Below are 15,107 nucleotides of genomic sequence, written 5' to 3' on the forward strand. Positions count from 1 at the left end.
ACAAAAAATGCCCAAGTCCGGGTTTGAACCCGCGACGTCCCACTAACCCGATAACATCGTTATCCATTACTCCGTATCAATTTCTATTATTATTATTAAGATTTTAATATCTTAAATAAATTTTTGGTTTTGACTCATCATCAATCATAGTAACATATTATTATTATCATAATTTCGTATCATCATTATCGATCCTGCCATCATACCCGTAACATCATACATAACCATATTCTAATCATCATCATCATCATCGATATCTTTTCATCACCATCACCTTCGATTTCACATTCTTACATCATCATCATTATCTTAAATGATCATCATAATCGATGATCATATCATCACCATACATTATTACTATATAATCGGCCCAACAATTTAACTAAACCCAAGTTGCATCAAGAGTCCATGAATATTTACTCAAGCCCAATATTAATTTAACTTCATATACTTGGTTCGTGAATTTAATATCTGAGAATAGGAACGACAGATGAGGTCTTCGCTTCATCATCTTCTCCATTATCTTTACACATCGCTAGTTATCACTATCATCATCATAATCAACACTTCACTGTATCATGATCATGATCATGATCCTCACGATCATAATATCCTCTTCGCCGTCATCATATCATACTCCATATCATAATCACATAATCAACAAATCTCTCGTATCATCATTATTCTTTTTTCATAATAAACATCCTCAACCATAATCTAAATATTATCTAAACCTCCACGTGAGTCTATCAAGAAAAAAAAAATATACGCGAATGTATCCTTCATCTAATTGTTGTATCAGGATTATTCATTAACCTTTCCAGCCTATCAACTTGCTCTCGGTCCAGTACAAAAACAGGAACTCGGCCCAATTGAAAAAGGAAGATTTCGGCCCAGCAAAATGTCATAACAACAATCGGCCCAAACGATTGTTCAATAATCAAAATCATACGGCCAGCAGGAAACAACAAAAAAAAGGCACGTTCGATTAAATATTAAAAATATTAGCTGGTACCCATGCTATACTTGTCGATCACATGTATTTAGTCTCATACGCTAAATTTGTCTCAAAATTGATCGATATATTTTAATATTCAAAGCCACCAAATTGACAAAGCTATGAATGTGAACTTATTGACTCAACAACAATTTATTTTCTTTTCCGCGTTTATTTTCAACAGAAACAGAAGTAACGACTAGTGATTCACGATGATGTTTTGGAGGTGATGGTTGTTCATCACAGGAAACATTTGGTAGTCGTAGGTGATGAAATTGGGTTTGGTTTCCAGGGGTGGTGGAGGTTGATAATTGAAGTGGTGGTATTCCGATAGTCGTGGTGTTGTTGGGTGTGGTTTACAATGTTCAAAACAGCAACCGTTGTAATAACAAACGGGGTTGTATTGATACAAAAGGTGGTGATCATGGTGATTGATTAAAAGAGGAGACAATGTGGTGATTTAGATGGGGTTAAGAGGGTGGTGAAAGTGTTCAACGATGGGTAGTGGCGTTCGGTTTTGATCAACAGAAGAGGGTGGTATATAAACTGGCGGTGGTGGTTTGCCATTGTGGTTTCGGTGATAGGTGTTTTCAATATATGTATGTCAATTTATATATAGGTAAATGATAGATAGTGAAAGAAATAGATAGTGAGAGGTGAAATGAAATCAAACACATTGTAATCTACTTTATTTCTTTTAAAGTCAATGATCATTTTCTCTAGTGGGTTAAAGGTGATGGTTTCAATCATCAATTCATATTCATGAATTTTGCATATACAACTGTAAAGTTAGTGTAATAATTAATAATATTAATATTATAATAATTAATAATATACAAAAATATAAATGTGTGAAACTGAAAACTTAGTACCATCCTTTTTAATTTCTTGTGCTGACGTTTTAAAGCGGGGATATATCATGCTCCGTGGTTGATCAGTGGCGGATAAAAGTGTTAAGAAAAATCCTAAATTTTTAATTTAATTATATTTATTTATTTTGGTCATTATGGTATAAAATTTAGTCATTAACCATTAAATAAAAATTACATTAATTATTCACTCCCAACCCCAAGTAAAATATGAAAAGTTTTAAAATTCAACAAATGGTTCCTATAAAAATCTTTAATAAGCCTAAAATTTATAGAACTCATTTTCGGATCACCGTTTATTTTAAAATAATATCAGTTTGAATTTAATTTGCTTAATATCAATCGGAACATCAATGAGTACTACAATTATTTAATATTTATTTTTAATATACTTTATTTGTATATAGATATGTTTTAAATAATAATAATTATTATTTTTTACATAATTAATTTCTAACAATTACATCATAAATTATATTTCAAATCATATATATATTTATTTAAATATATACATACACGCATATCTATTTATAATTAATTGTTCGTGAATCGTCGAGAGCGTTCGAAGGTCAATTGAATATATGAAACAGTTCAAACTTTTTGAGACTCGATATTATAGACTTTGCTTATCGTGTCGAACCATATGAGATTTAAGTTTAAATTTGGTCGAAAATTTCCGGGTCGTCACACTATCCCCTTCACATCAATGAATTCTATGAGAATTTTCAATTCTCACACAAAAATGAAAAAATCCCATTTTCTCTTTATGGAAGAAGTCATTCATTAACGCTTAAAAAATTTGGATATATTATGGATGTTCCGAGTGAAGGTCGAACATTCTTTCTAGAACCAAATTCGTTCAATGAATTTCCTAAATGGGTAAAGAAAGACAACGCACTAGATATTATGTGCAACGGAACTTTTAGACCCGAATTCATCAAAAAGGATGGATTTCTTTGTCAATATCTTGCATCGACATATGATCTTTGGCAACAGATCATCACTGCAAATGTGTACGGAAAGGGGGACCTACTGGATAGACTGGATGCAAATGAAGTCACCTTCATATGGTGTCTTCTGAACTCCACGGAAGTAAATGTTGCACATTTCATGGCATCGAAATGCCACATACAAGTCAACATTCCCACGTGTCACTTCCGTATGGTCTCCATCTAACCAAGCTTTTCGCATATGTTGGAATGACATCTCCTTTTCATCATTCCATTCAAGTCTCTTCATATCCAATATGCAAAGCTTCAACCAAGCATATCCAAGAACCTCCACTTGAAAATCCACTCAACTTTTGTTCTCTTTCGACACAGGGACAAAAAGTGAAATTCATGGAAACATTCTAAAACTTGGTCGAAGATTATCACAACTTGAGGACAAGGACAAGGGTCACTCTTCTCATCATGATAATTGAATTTCTTTTGTCTATCATGTATTATCTATGTATGAATTATCTGTGCTTAGTATGTGCTTTGAATAAAATGTGTGCTTGTTATTTCTTTCTTTCCAACGTGCATAATTTAAGGGGGAGTTTTGCTCTAAGGGCGAGGTTAGTTCTAGGGAGAGCTAACCTTTTTGCTTCAACAATAGGGGGAGAAAGATGGATACAAGTGATTGTTAACACTTGCGTATTTATAGCAAAATGTCCCTCATCACTTGTATGTTTGTCATCATCAAAAACGGGGAGAATGTTGGTTGAATGTGGATTAATGCACTAAACGATAAACTTAAGTATGATTAACCAAAGAATATGTTTTGATGATGACCCATACATATGCATAAGTGATGACTGACCTCTTAACATAAAACACGCAAGGTCACTAATCCATACTTTATCTTGCAAACGACCAAGTCAAACATAGGTTAAAGAATGAAATCAAAAGTTCAGCTAAACACACGGTCGAGGTACGTTCGACCGCATAGTCAACCGTGAAACCCCAAACTGAATTGCAACGCAGTTTTGTGAAAACAAGTTGCACGGTCGCCACCACGGTCAACCGCAGTGTGACCACAGTTTTCTCTATTAACATTTTCGATCAAATAAAGTTTGACTAGTTCCCGACATCTATAATTCATGAAACCTTTCTCAACATGTTTAGAATAGATGCCTTCTCCATACTCAAATGAGTTTTGGTCATAAAAACACTAATTGTGATTAATTACGCCCAATGACATCTTAATGACAAATTAACCCAGATTAGGCTTAACACATAAGTGTTAAATAATAACTTGTGATCTTAATTCTTATCTAGATATCCTTAGTATGATCATCAAGTATCAACACACTTAAGCCAATGTCACTAGAACAATGATTGCTATTAGAAATAACTTAGTGATTAATTAAGGCTAAATGAGGAACAATGCTCTCAAGGTTAACTAGTAATGACTTGTAATCCTAAAACACACTTAGATACATTTAGGATGGTCACCAAGTCCCAACTAGAGATTGCTCTTCCCTTGTGCATGTGTTGGACATTAATGTGTACTTACACGTTAATCATGCAATATGTTATATTGTAAATTAAACTTATTAAGTGCTTGAATTATGTGATGACCCGGAAATTTCTGACCAAATTTAAACTTTATCTTGATATGATTTAATGTTTTCGACACGATAAGCAAAGTCTGTAATGTTGAGTCTCAAAGTTTTGGAACTATATTCATTTATGGTGTGCCTTTTCAAAAGAATGCAATGTTTACAAAACGTATCATATAAAGGTCAAATACCTCACAATGAAATCAATGAATGTAACATCCCGTTTTCCTGTACGTATCAAAAGGTACTTACTTAATCATTTGTACGTTATAACTCGTTAGCTTGCGTAAATGTACGAATATATATGTATACTTGATAATGTGTGCATGTATAAGTTTAATAATGGGTTTGGTTAGCGTTAAGTCTTGTGAGACTATTGTTGAAGACTAGGTAAACATAGGAAGCGAGTTTGGAATGAACAAATTAATTAAAATCGAAAATTGTTTAAATTGGTCGAGCTGTTCAGATCCTGCCTTAGGCCGCGCCGCGACAACTGGATCCGCGTCGCGGCATATCAAGCAAATCAAGATCAGAAGTTGGGTTAAGAAGGGTCTATTTTCCCTTTATGTGTCGCGCCGCGACGATTATGGCCGCGCCGCGACAGTTCTGCAGTTCTGATTCCGGTTTTAGCTTAAATTAAATGACTTTAAGGGATAAAATGGTAATTTGACATGTAAATCTGATGGGAGCATTAACTCTCCACCACACATCCATTTATTTCATTTCCTTTTCCTTTTTCTTTCCTATTTCTCTCCCAAAACACAAAACCCACTTAGTTTGATCTTGAGATTTAGAGTTGGAGTTTTGTGAATCAAACCTAGGAGCGAGATTTAAAGTTGTTCTCCTTGTTACTTGCTACAAGAAGATAGTCTTGGTAAGTTCTAACTTTATGTTTTAAGTTTTAATTGGTTAATGGCTAGGGTTTGGGTTACTAGAGATTTGTATGACCCATTTGAGGGTAAAATGGGTGAGTTGGGTTATGTTGTTGTAATGAAACCCTAATAGCCACTATTTATGGTTTTGGCCTTGTGATTTGAGGTTGTAAGTGTAAATTGGTGTTGTTAGTCACTAATGCACTTTAAGAATTATGAAAGAAGTGTTAATGGGTAAGTTTGACATGATTGTGAGTTTAAGTGATATAAAATGGGTCAAAATGTACTAGTTGACCTAATTAGATGAAATGGTATGGATTACCCTAAGTTTTGTGTTAATTGAAGTTAATAGACTTTACTTTACTAGTCTTAGTGATTAAAGTCGAGTCTTGGGCATTTATGGGCGGTAGTGAGTAGTTGAGTCATTTAATGCAAATTCGGTCATTAAATGCTCAAGTGGGAATATTGTGGTTAATCCCACTAGTTGTGAAATTGAATGTGCACTTAGTGATTTACGTACATTGCATTGAAGCTCGGAAGTGCTAAATCATCATCCTTATGACAAGGTGAGTGGAATAATTATACGTTCATGTCTATGGCATGTTTATTTGTGAATGTTATGGTATGAACCATGTGCCGGTAGTGCCATAACATGTATGGGACGGATATAGGATGTGAACCACGTGCCGGTAGCATCGAGTGTGAACCACGTGTAGGTAGCACTATAAAATGAGGCGTGAACCACGTGCCGATAGCGTCAAAGTGTGGACCATGTGCCGGTAGCACTATAAAAGAGTGAGACTCAAATGCGTATGGTGTGAACCACGTGCCGGTAGCACCATAGCGTTATGGTTAACCATATTGTGTTGTGATTCGTTTAGCATTATATATATATGGTGTTGAGTTTATGCTAATGAGATTTTGTGTCAATGTACGACTTGTTGGTATTTCGGGTATGATTGACTTGCTATGTGAGTTACATGTTCGTACGAGGTATTTGGAATTTGTGATTGCAAATAGATGGGTTATATATATGTATGTATAATTGTTGCACTCACTAAGCATTGCTTACCCCCTCGTTGTTTATCATGTTATAGGTTCCGGCTTGTACAAGGGTAAGGACATACGGTTGGACTAGTTGTCTCCCGTTTATGTTGACAGGGGATGCTTTTGGGATAGCTTTTGAAGTGGCCTAACGTTTTGGGTAGTTTAGCCCCAAACCATGCTCGAGTGTCGTTTGGATTATAAACTATCATTGTAGTAGGTCAAACTTGTATTAAACTTAATTAATGGCCTTCGAGCTTTTTGTAAACATTTAAATTGTTGTACGTTTAAATTTAACTTGTGGAATGGTTTACATATTTAATTGGCGCGTAAATGTGTATAAAAAAAAATTATCGTATGGAATACGGGTTGGGTTGTTTCAAGTGGTATCAGAGCATGGTCTAAGGGATTTAGGTGACCTGAGATAGGTGCCTAGACTTGGGCTTTATTGTGTGAGCGCTTTATGCGGGACTTGTAGGACTTTGGATCTAGCCAGGAATTATTAGTGCTTTGGTTTATGTGAAGTAACCTTGTGCTAATTGTTTTGTATTGTGTTAGCAATCATCAAGAAAGATGGACGTTGTACTAGCGAGTTAATGCGACGTGCTCGCGTAACAACGATTATCTACCGTTGTTACGGGTGCAAATCGTGTCGAACGAGTAATGTACGACGATTGTCAAGTAGGATGGGGTAGTGTGGTGTATATGTATATACTTACGTGTTATGTCTTTTCGTTACATGGTTTAACCTATTCCGTTTTATAGAATGAAGACGAGAAACGGTCCCAATCATGATAACAGAAGTACGAGTGAGGATATTGAACTCACAGCCAAGGTTGAGGCCACCTTTAAAAGGCTAAAGAAGGATTTTCTTGACGATGTCCGAAAGGTCTTCTAAGAGTCGGTCAATGGACAAGTGACCGAATTGATCAACGATCGAATGAAAGCCGCAATAGAGGAGGCTTTAGAGGCTAGAAACATTTATCCTCGAGGCGAAGGGGGTGAAGGTAATGGTGGGGGTGGAAGGCGGGACTTCCACTACAAAAATTTCAAGGATACTCAACCTCCGATGTTTAATGGGGTGAGGGATCCATTGAAAAGCACTTGTTGGATTTCCGATATCGAGGGAGCGTTCCGTACCGCGGAGTGTCCTCCCGAGAAGAAGACGAGATATGAGTCTAGCATGTTACGTGAAGAAGGCAAGTTGTGGTGGGATGATAAAATCAATTTATATGGTGAAGAGCAATGTATGCGCTTGGCATGGGAGGAGTTTAAGAAGGAATTTTTCCAAGAATACCGAACTTCTTCCAACCTTGATAGAATCCGAGACGATTTGCATCATTTGCAACAAGGTTCAATGGACTTGGTTACTCTCAAGTCTACCTTTTTGGCAAAGACTCGTTTTTGCCCGGAATATGTTGGTGACGATCACAAGCTAATGAAAGATTTCTACCGTACCTTGAACGATGAGTTAAAGGGTAAGATTAGTCGGGGAATGGCTAAGACTTTTGAAGAGCTATTCGAGTTGGCTCGGGGTTTTGAACCGGAGGTTCCGAGGAAGAGTGATTTCACTTTTTCAAAGAGAAAATTTGAAGGTTCGAGTCATTCGAACTTTTCAAATAAAAAGAATAAGAAAGGCTCTGAAAGCGTAAATAGTGTGAAGAAGGGTGCTTCCGGGGGTTTCGGGCCTACGTGTTTTAATTGTAAACAAAGGGGACACATGGCCCGTGATTGTATCAATGGCCCGAACAAATTCACTTGCTATAATTGTGGTAAGGAAGGACACCGAAAATTAGAGTGTCCCGATTTGAACAACGATAATGTTAAAAGGCTAGAGAAGGCGGCGGGTACGGCTCGAGGGTGAAACTATTTGATGGCGAACGACGAAGCCAAGCAATCCCACGAAGTTGTCTCAGGTACTTTTGTCACACCCCCAAAATGGACTAGGGGTAATTGTGACCAATCATATCATAACACAGTTGTATAAGCGAGAACGACTCTAAATGAGACGTTTTATTTATTAAATAAACAGCGGAAGCATTATTCAAAGTTTTACATCATAAGAGTACAGTAAATGGAAAATGTCTTAAACAAAATGATAAATATGAATGATGGACTCCATGCAAGCAGCAAAGCATACATCAATCATCTAGTAGCAAGTAGCAGCTAGCTCAATCATCACCTGAGACAAAACACGCTTAAAGTGTCAACCAAAAAGGTTGAGTGAAATTCATAGGTTTATAAATAATATCCAAAGTTTTAGACCACAAGATTTAGTTTAAAGTTGATTGATATAGAAATATCAATCTAAAAGTGTTGCTGCATTTTGTAATATCGCTACTAAACAAGTTTACCCTATGACACCTTGTACTGTCAGTGTCGTGGAATCATTATTATGTAACCAAAGACCAACGATCGAATGGTTAGAGACGTTACTCTCAATAGGCCTACTCACAATAATTAAGTTTGCATTTAAACGTAGCAATTAACGATATTACGGTAGGGATTTAGCATGAATCAAAGCATGACAGCATAGTTAACAATTTAGTACTTGTGTCTAAGCGTAAAACAGTTATAAAGCAAGCATGTGTCTCACCCCAAAAATTATAAAACAGTTATGAAACAGTAAAAAGTGGGGCTATGAAGTTCACCTTAGTAGCACACGAAAGAATTGAACGGAAGGACGTGACCGAGATCTCAACCTAGAGATAGAACGTATGATCAGACATTGCCTAACAGACAATAGTATATAGTACTATATTGATAGTAATGGTTCACTAAAGAATTTCCATTTTCGGAAGGTTACTATTTATGGAAAGTTTCCACTTATAGTAATTTTCCAATTTTAGAAAGTTCGGGTTAATCTTTAGCAAGATGTTGTACAACTCTACTCAAACTTCGTTGCTATCAAATAAGTCAGGAATGACCAGATGTAACCGGGGCCCAGGATTCTTGACCAGAATCTAAGTCATGGCATTCGAGATCCACAAGCTTACCCATAAATGGCAACCTAGACATCATTCACTTACGACCGTGAGTAGCGATGAAGTTCACATGAATTATACATTATCTTTGATTAACCTTCACTTTAGGTGTATACACACAACGAATTATTAATGTACTTAATAATTATATATGTGATAATATAACCTAAGTTTTATTTAATATTTAGTTATTATACCTTAGTATATCTTATATATATTAAATATAATTACCTTTAAATAAATACCTAAATTACTTCAAAAATAATAGTGTTTTATTAATCGAACATTATTAAAAAAAATGTCTAAATAATAAATTAAATATCTAAAAATTACATACATAATTTTTATAGTCTTAGTTAATCATATAGATTAGTAGAAAAATTTAAGAAAACGTTTTTATTATATTTTTGTATTTATTTTTGTTTTTACCCTTAATGTATTCACAAAACAATTTTAATTCTACATAATTACTAAATAAACCCAAATAATTATTTTTATAATTTTTATAAGTTTCTATCAGTCTAATAACCTGTAGAAAAATATTTAATTTTTTTTATTAATTTATATTTATTCTTAATTTACCTTCGAATTACATAATAATAGAGTTTAATTATATAATAAATACCAATTCGACCCAAGTAATTATTTTTATAATTTTTTCAGATCTATATAAGTTTTTAAAACTCATAAAAAAATTATATATATTTTATTTTTGGTTAAAAGTATTTATTATAAATTTTACATTGTTTTTACGTTTAAACACTACATAATTAGTATTTAATTATAAATAATATTCCATAAATTATCAAAGTTATTTTTATGCATCATAACACTTATAATACTAATTATAACATATAAACATAATTAATTTCGAATTTTACAAAGAATATACAATAAATATAAATATAAATGACAATATTGAAAAAAAATTATAAAAATAGAAAGTACCTCAAATTTTCTTCAAGGTTTTGAGAGAATAACTTAAGTTTTTGTGTTTGGCAAGAAAAAATGAATGAGGAGCCATGTATTTATAGGTAAAAAAATGGTTGGTGAAAAGAAAAAAATAAAATAAAATAAAGGTGCCAATTTTGACAAAATAATAAAAACATGTTAAAAATGTTTTTAATAAGTTTTTGTTTTTGAAAATATTTAGTCAAAATTCATGGGCTCATTATTTAATTTATAAAAAAAATCTTATTTCTTTTTATTTTTATTTTTTTATAAGCTAATATATATATATATATATATATATATATATATATATATATATATATATATATATATATATATATATATATATATATATATATAATGATTAAAATAACTTATCATTTAATTAATAATTATGTTTCATATAGTTTTAAATATAATACGTATTAATATTAATATTAACTAAAGTTTTTTATATAATTAGTGTAAACTTTATTTAACAAAAAGTGTCGACTAAAAATAAATATTTGATCAATGTCAAATTTAATTATATATTACGTATGGATAACAACCCTATAGTCAAATTAGTCAATTCAGGTATGGAAATATGAGGGTTGTTATAACTTTTATGGTTAACTCTAATCCGGCAAGGATTTTATTTGATAGCGGTGCAAATTTGTCGTTTGTATCTCCAAAATTTGTGCCTAAACTTGATAGACCGTTAGCTAAGTTAAGTCGTCCGGTAGAAGTCGAAATAGCGGACGGCAAGAAGGTGCTAGTGGTTGATGTGTGCAAGAATTGTGACGTTGTTTTTGGTGCCGAAAACTTTAAAATTGATCTCATCCCTATGACTTTGGGCGATTTTGATGTCGTTGTTGGTATGGATTGGCTCGATCGTAATAGAGCCGATATCGCGTGCCATGAAAAATTTATCCGTGTGAAGACCCCAAGTGGGGGAGAGTTAGTTATTCACAGCGATAAACGAAGAAGACTTGTGCTGATATGTTCTTTTGCACGGGCACGTCGTTTTCTTGTTAGTGGTGGCATGGCTTTTCTTGCCCATGTTGTTGATACTCGTGATGAGCCACCACCCATTCGTGAAATTCCAGTGGTTAGTGAATTCGAAGACGTTTTTCCAGACGAGTTACCGGGTGTTCCGGTGGAAAGATAAGTTGAATTTCGCATTGAGTTGGTTCCGGGAGCTACTCCCATTGCTAAAACTCCTTATCGTTTAGCACCGACGGAAATGCAAGAATTGTTAAATAAAACCCAAGATTTGCTTGAGAAGGGTTTTATTCGACCGAGTGCTTCGCCATGGGGCGCTCCGGTTTTATTCGTGAAAAAGAAGGATGGTAGTATGCGGATGTGCATCGACTACAGGGAGTTGAATAAAGTGACAATCAAGAATCGTTATCCATTGCCTAGGATCGACGATTTGTTTAATCAACTCCAAGGTGCGACATATTTCTCAAAGATTGACCTACGGTCCGGCTATCACCAAATGCGGGTCCGTGAGGAAGATATTGAGAAAACGGCTTTTCGAACGCGTTATGGGCATTTTGAGTTCGTAGTTATGCCTTTTGGTCTTACGAATGCACCGGCGACATTCATGGATCTTATGAACCGAGTGTGCCAACCTATGTTGGACAAGTCGGTGATTGTGTTCATTGACGACATATTAGTCTACTCGAAAAGTATGAACGAGCATGAACGTCATTTGCGGGAAGTATTGAGGACGTTACGAAAGGAGAAGTTGTATGCTAAGTTCTCCAAATGTGAATTTTGGCTAAGGGAAGTTCAATTCCTTGGTCACATTGTGAACAAAGACGACATTCAAGTAGATCCGGGGAAGATAGAGAGGGTGAAGAGTTGGAGACAACCGACTACTACTACGGAGGTCCGAAGTTTTCTCGGATTGGCGGGTTATTATCGTCGGTTTATCCAAGACTTTTCTAAGATCGCTTCTTCATTGACGAAATTGACAAGGAAGAATGTGAGGTTTGTTTGGGAGAATGAGCAAGAAATTACTTTTCAATTGTTAAAGGAGAAGTTATGTCAAGCTCCGGTGTTAGTTTTGCCGGAAGGGGTGGAAGGCATGACGGTTTATTGTGATGCCTCGTTAAATGGACTCGGGTGTGTTCTTATGCAAAGGGGTAAAGTCATCGCTTATGCCTCTCGACAATTAAAGAAACACGAGACGAGATATCCGACTCATGACCTTGAGTTGGCGGCGGTTGTGCATGCGTTAAAAATTTGGCGCCATTACTTGTATGGTGTCAAGTGTACGATTTATTCGGATCATAAGAGTTTGAAACATCTCTTTAATCAACGAGATTTGAATTATCGTCAACGTAGGTGGATGGATGTGGTAAAAGACTATGATTGTGAGATACTTTATCATCCGGGCAAGGCGAATGTGGTCGCGGATGCGTTAAGTCGAAAGAGCCATCACCCGGCGTAACGATTGGGATTGTTACGTATGATTATTACTAACGATTTTCTTGAAAAACTCGGCGTGATTCAAATAGAGGCTTACATTCACAACAAGCATGCATAGCGAATTGTGGGATAATTGGAGTTCATTACTATGGGCTCGCGGGGTTTGTTGTCTTTTCAAGGAAGAGTGTGGGTGCCTAAGATGGGAGATTATCGACAAGTGCTACTTGATGAAGCACATAAGTCAAAGTATTCCATTCATCCGGGCGCAACGAAAATGTATCTTGATTTAAGGAAAGATTATTGGTGGCCGGGCATGAAACGTGATGTTGTGAAGTATGTTGAGCAATGCGTCACGTGTTTGCAAGTTAAAGCCGAGCACCAAAAGCCGTATGGTAAGTTACAACCGTTAGAAATCCCGAAATGGAAATGGGAGCACATTACCATGGATTTCATCACAAAGTTACCTAAAACGGCGAGAACCCAGTTTGATTCGATTTGGGTTATAGTTGATCGATTGATGAAAAGTGCTTTGTTTCTTCCCATCAAGGAAGCGATATCGTCGGAGACCTTGGCTAAGTTGTTTATCAAGGAAGTCATCTCTCGACACGGTGTTACTATATCGATTATTTCGGATCGAGATACTTGTTTTACATCTCGGTTTTGGGAAAAGTTTCATGAAGATATGGGTACGCAATTGAAGTTAAGCACGGCATATCATCCTCAAATGGACGGTCAAACCGAACGTACGAATCAAACTTTGGAGGATATGTTACGGGCATGTATTATCGATTTTGGTGGTAGTTGGGACGAGCACTTACCTTTGGTGGAATTCTCGTATAATAATAGTTATCATACTAGTATTGGGATGCCACCTTATGAGATGCTTTATGGGCGTAGGTGTCGAACCCCGATTTGTTGGGGTGAAGTGGGACAAAAGGAAATCGGGAGTACCGATTTGGTCTTAGAGATGAATAGTAAGATTGATATGATTCGAGAGCATTTGAAGAAGGCTCAAGATAGGCAAAAGTCGTATGCCGACAAATGTAGACGAACGATCGAATTTCAAGAAGGTGACATGGTGATGCTTAAGGTTTCGCCATGGAAAGGTATTATTCGATTCCGGAAACGAGGAAAGTTAGCTCCTCGGTTTATTGGACCGTTTAAGGTTTTAGCTCGTGTTGGTGAAGTCGCGTATCGTTTGGAATTACCCGAAGAGCTTGCGGGGATCCATAATACATTTCATGTTTCCCACCTCCGTAAGTGTCTTGCGGATGATTCATCTTGGGTGCCTTTAGACGAGATCGAGCTAAACAATAAGTTAGAATATATTGAGGAACCGATTGCCATACTTGATGAGAAGGTCAAAAAGGTTGAGACATAAAGAGGTAAGGACTTTTAAAGTTCAATGGCGTCGTAGTAAGGGTTCCGAGTTCACTTGGGAGCCCGAAGAGTTTGTGTTGGTTTATCTTCCTTCTTGTCATGCGGCTTGGATCGCGAGGACGCTCTCCGATTCAAGTGGGGGAGAGTTGTAACATCCAGTTTTCCCGTACGTATCGAAAGGTACTTACTTAATCATTTGTACGTTATAACTCGTTAGCTTGCATAAATGTACGAATATATATGTATACTTGATAATGTGTGCATGTATAAGTTTAATAATGGGTTTGGTTAGCGTTAAGTCTTGTGAGACTATTGTTGAAGACTAGGTGAACATAGGAAGCGAGTTTGGAATGAACAAATTAATTAAAATCGAAAATTGTTTAAATTGGTCGAGCTGTTCAGATCCTGCCTTAGGCCGCGCCGCGACAACTGGGTCCGCGCCGCGGCATATCAAGCAAATCAAGATCAGAAGTTGGGTGCGCCGTGACAGTTCTGCAGTTCTGATTCCGGTTTTAGCTTAAATTAAATGACTTTAAGGGACAAAATGGTAATTTGACATGTAAATCTGATGGGAGCATTAACACTCCACCACACATCCATTTATTTCATTTCCTTTTCCTTTTTCTTTCCTATTTCTCTCCCAAAACACAAAACCCACTTAGTTTGATCTTGAGATTTGGAGTTGGAGTTTTGTGAATTAAACCTAGGAGCGAGATTTAAAGTTGTTCTCCTTGTTACTAGCTACAAGAAGATAGTCTTGGTAAGTTCTAACTTTATGTTTTAAGTTTTAATTGGTTAATGGCTAGGGTTTGGGTTACTAGAGATTTGTATGACCCATTTGAGGGTAAAATGTGTGAGTTGGGTTATGTTGTTGTAATGAAACCCTAATAGCCACTATTTATGGTTTTGGCCTTGTGATTTGAGGTTGTAAGTGTAAATTGGTGTTGTTAGTCACTAATGCACTTTAAGAATTATGAAAGAAGTGTTAATGGGTAAGTTTGACATGATTGTGAGTTTAAGTGATATAAAATGGGTCAAAATGTACTA

Source organism: Rutidosis leptorrhynchoides, chromosome 4 (assembly GCF_046630445.1).
Source record: "Rutidosis leptorrhynchoides isolate AG116_Rl617_1_P2 chromosome 4, CSIRO_AGI_Rlap_v1, whole genome shotgun sequence".
In the NCBI taxonomy this organism is placed as follows: domain Eukaryota; kingdom Viridiplantae; phylum Streptophyta; class Magnoliopsida; order Asterales; family Asteraceae; genus Rutidosis; species Rutidosis leptorrhynchoides.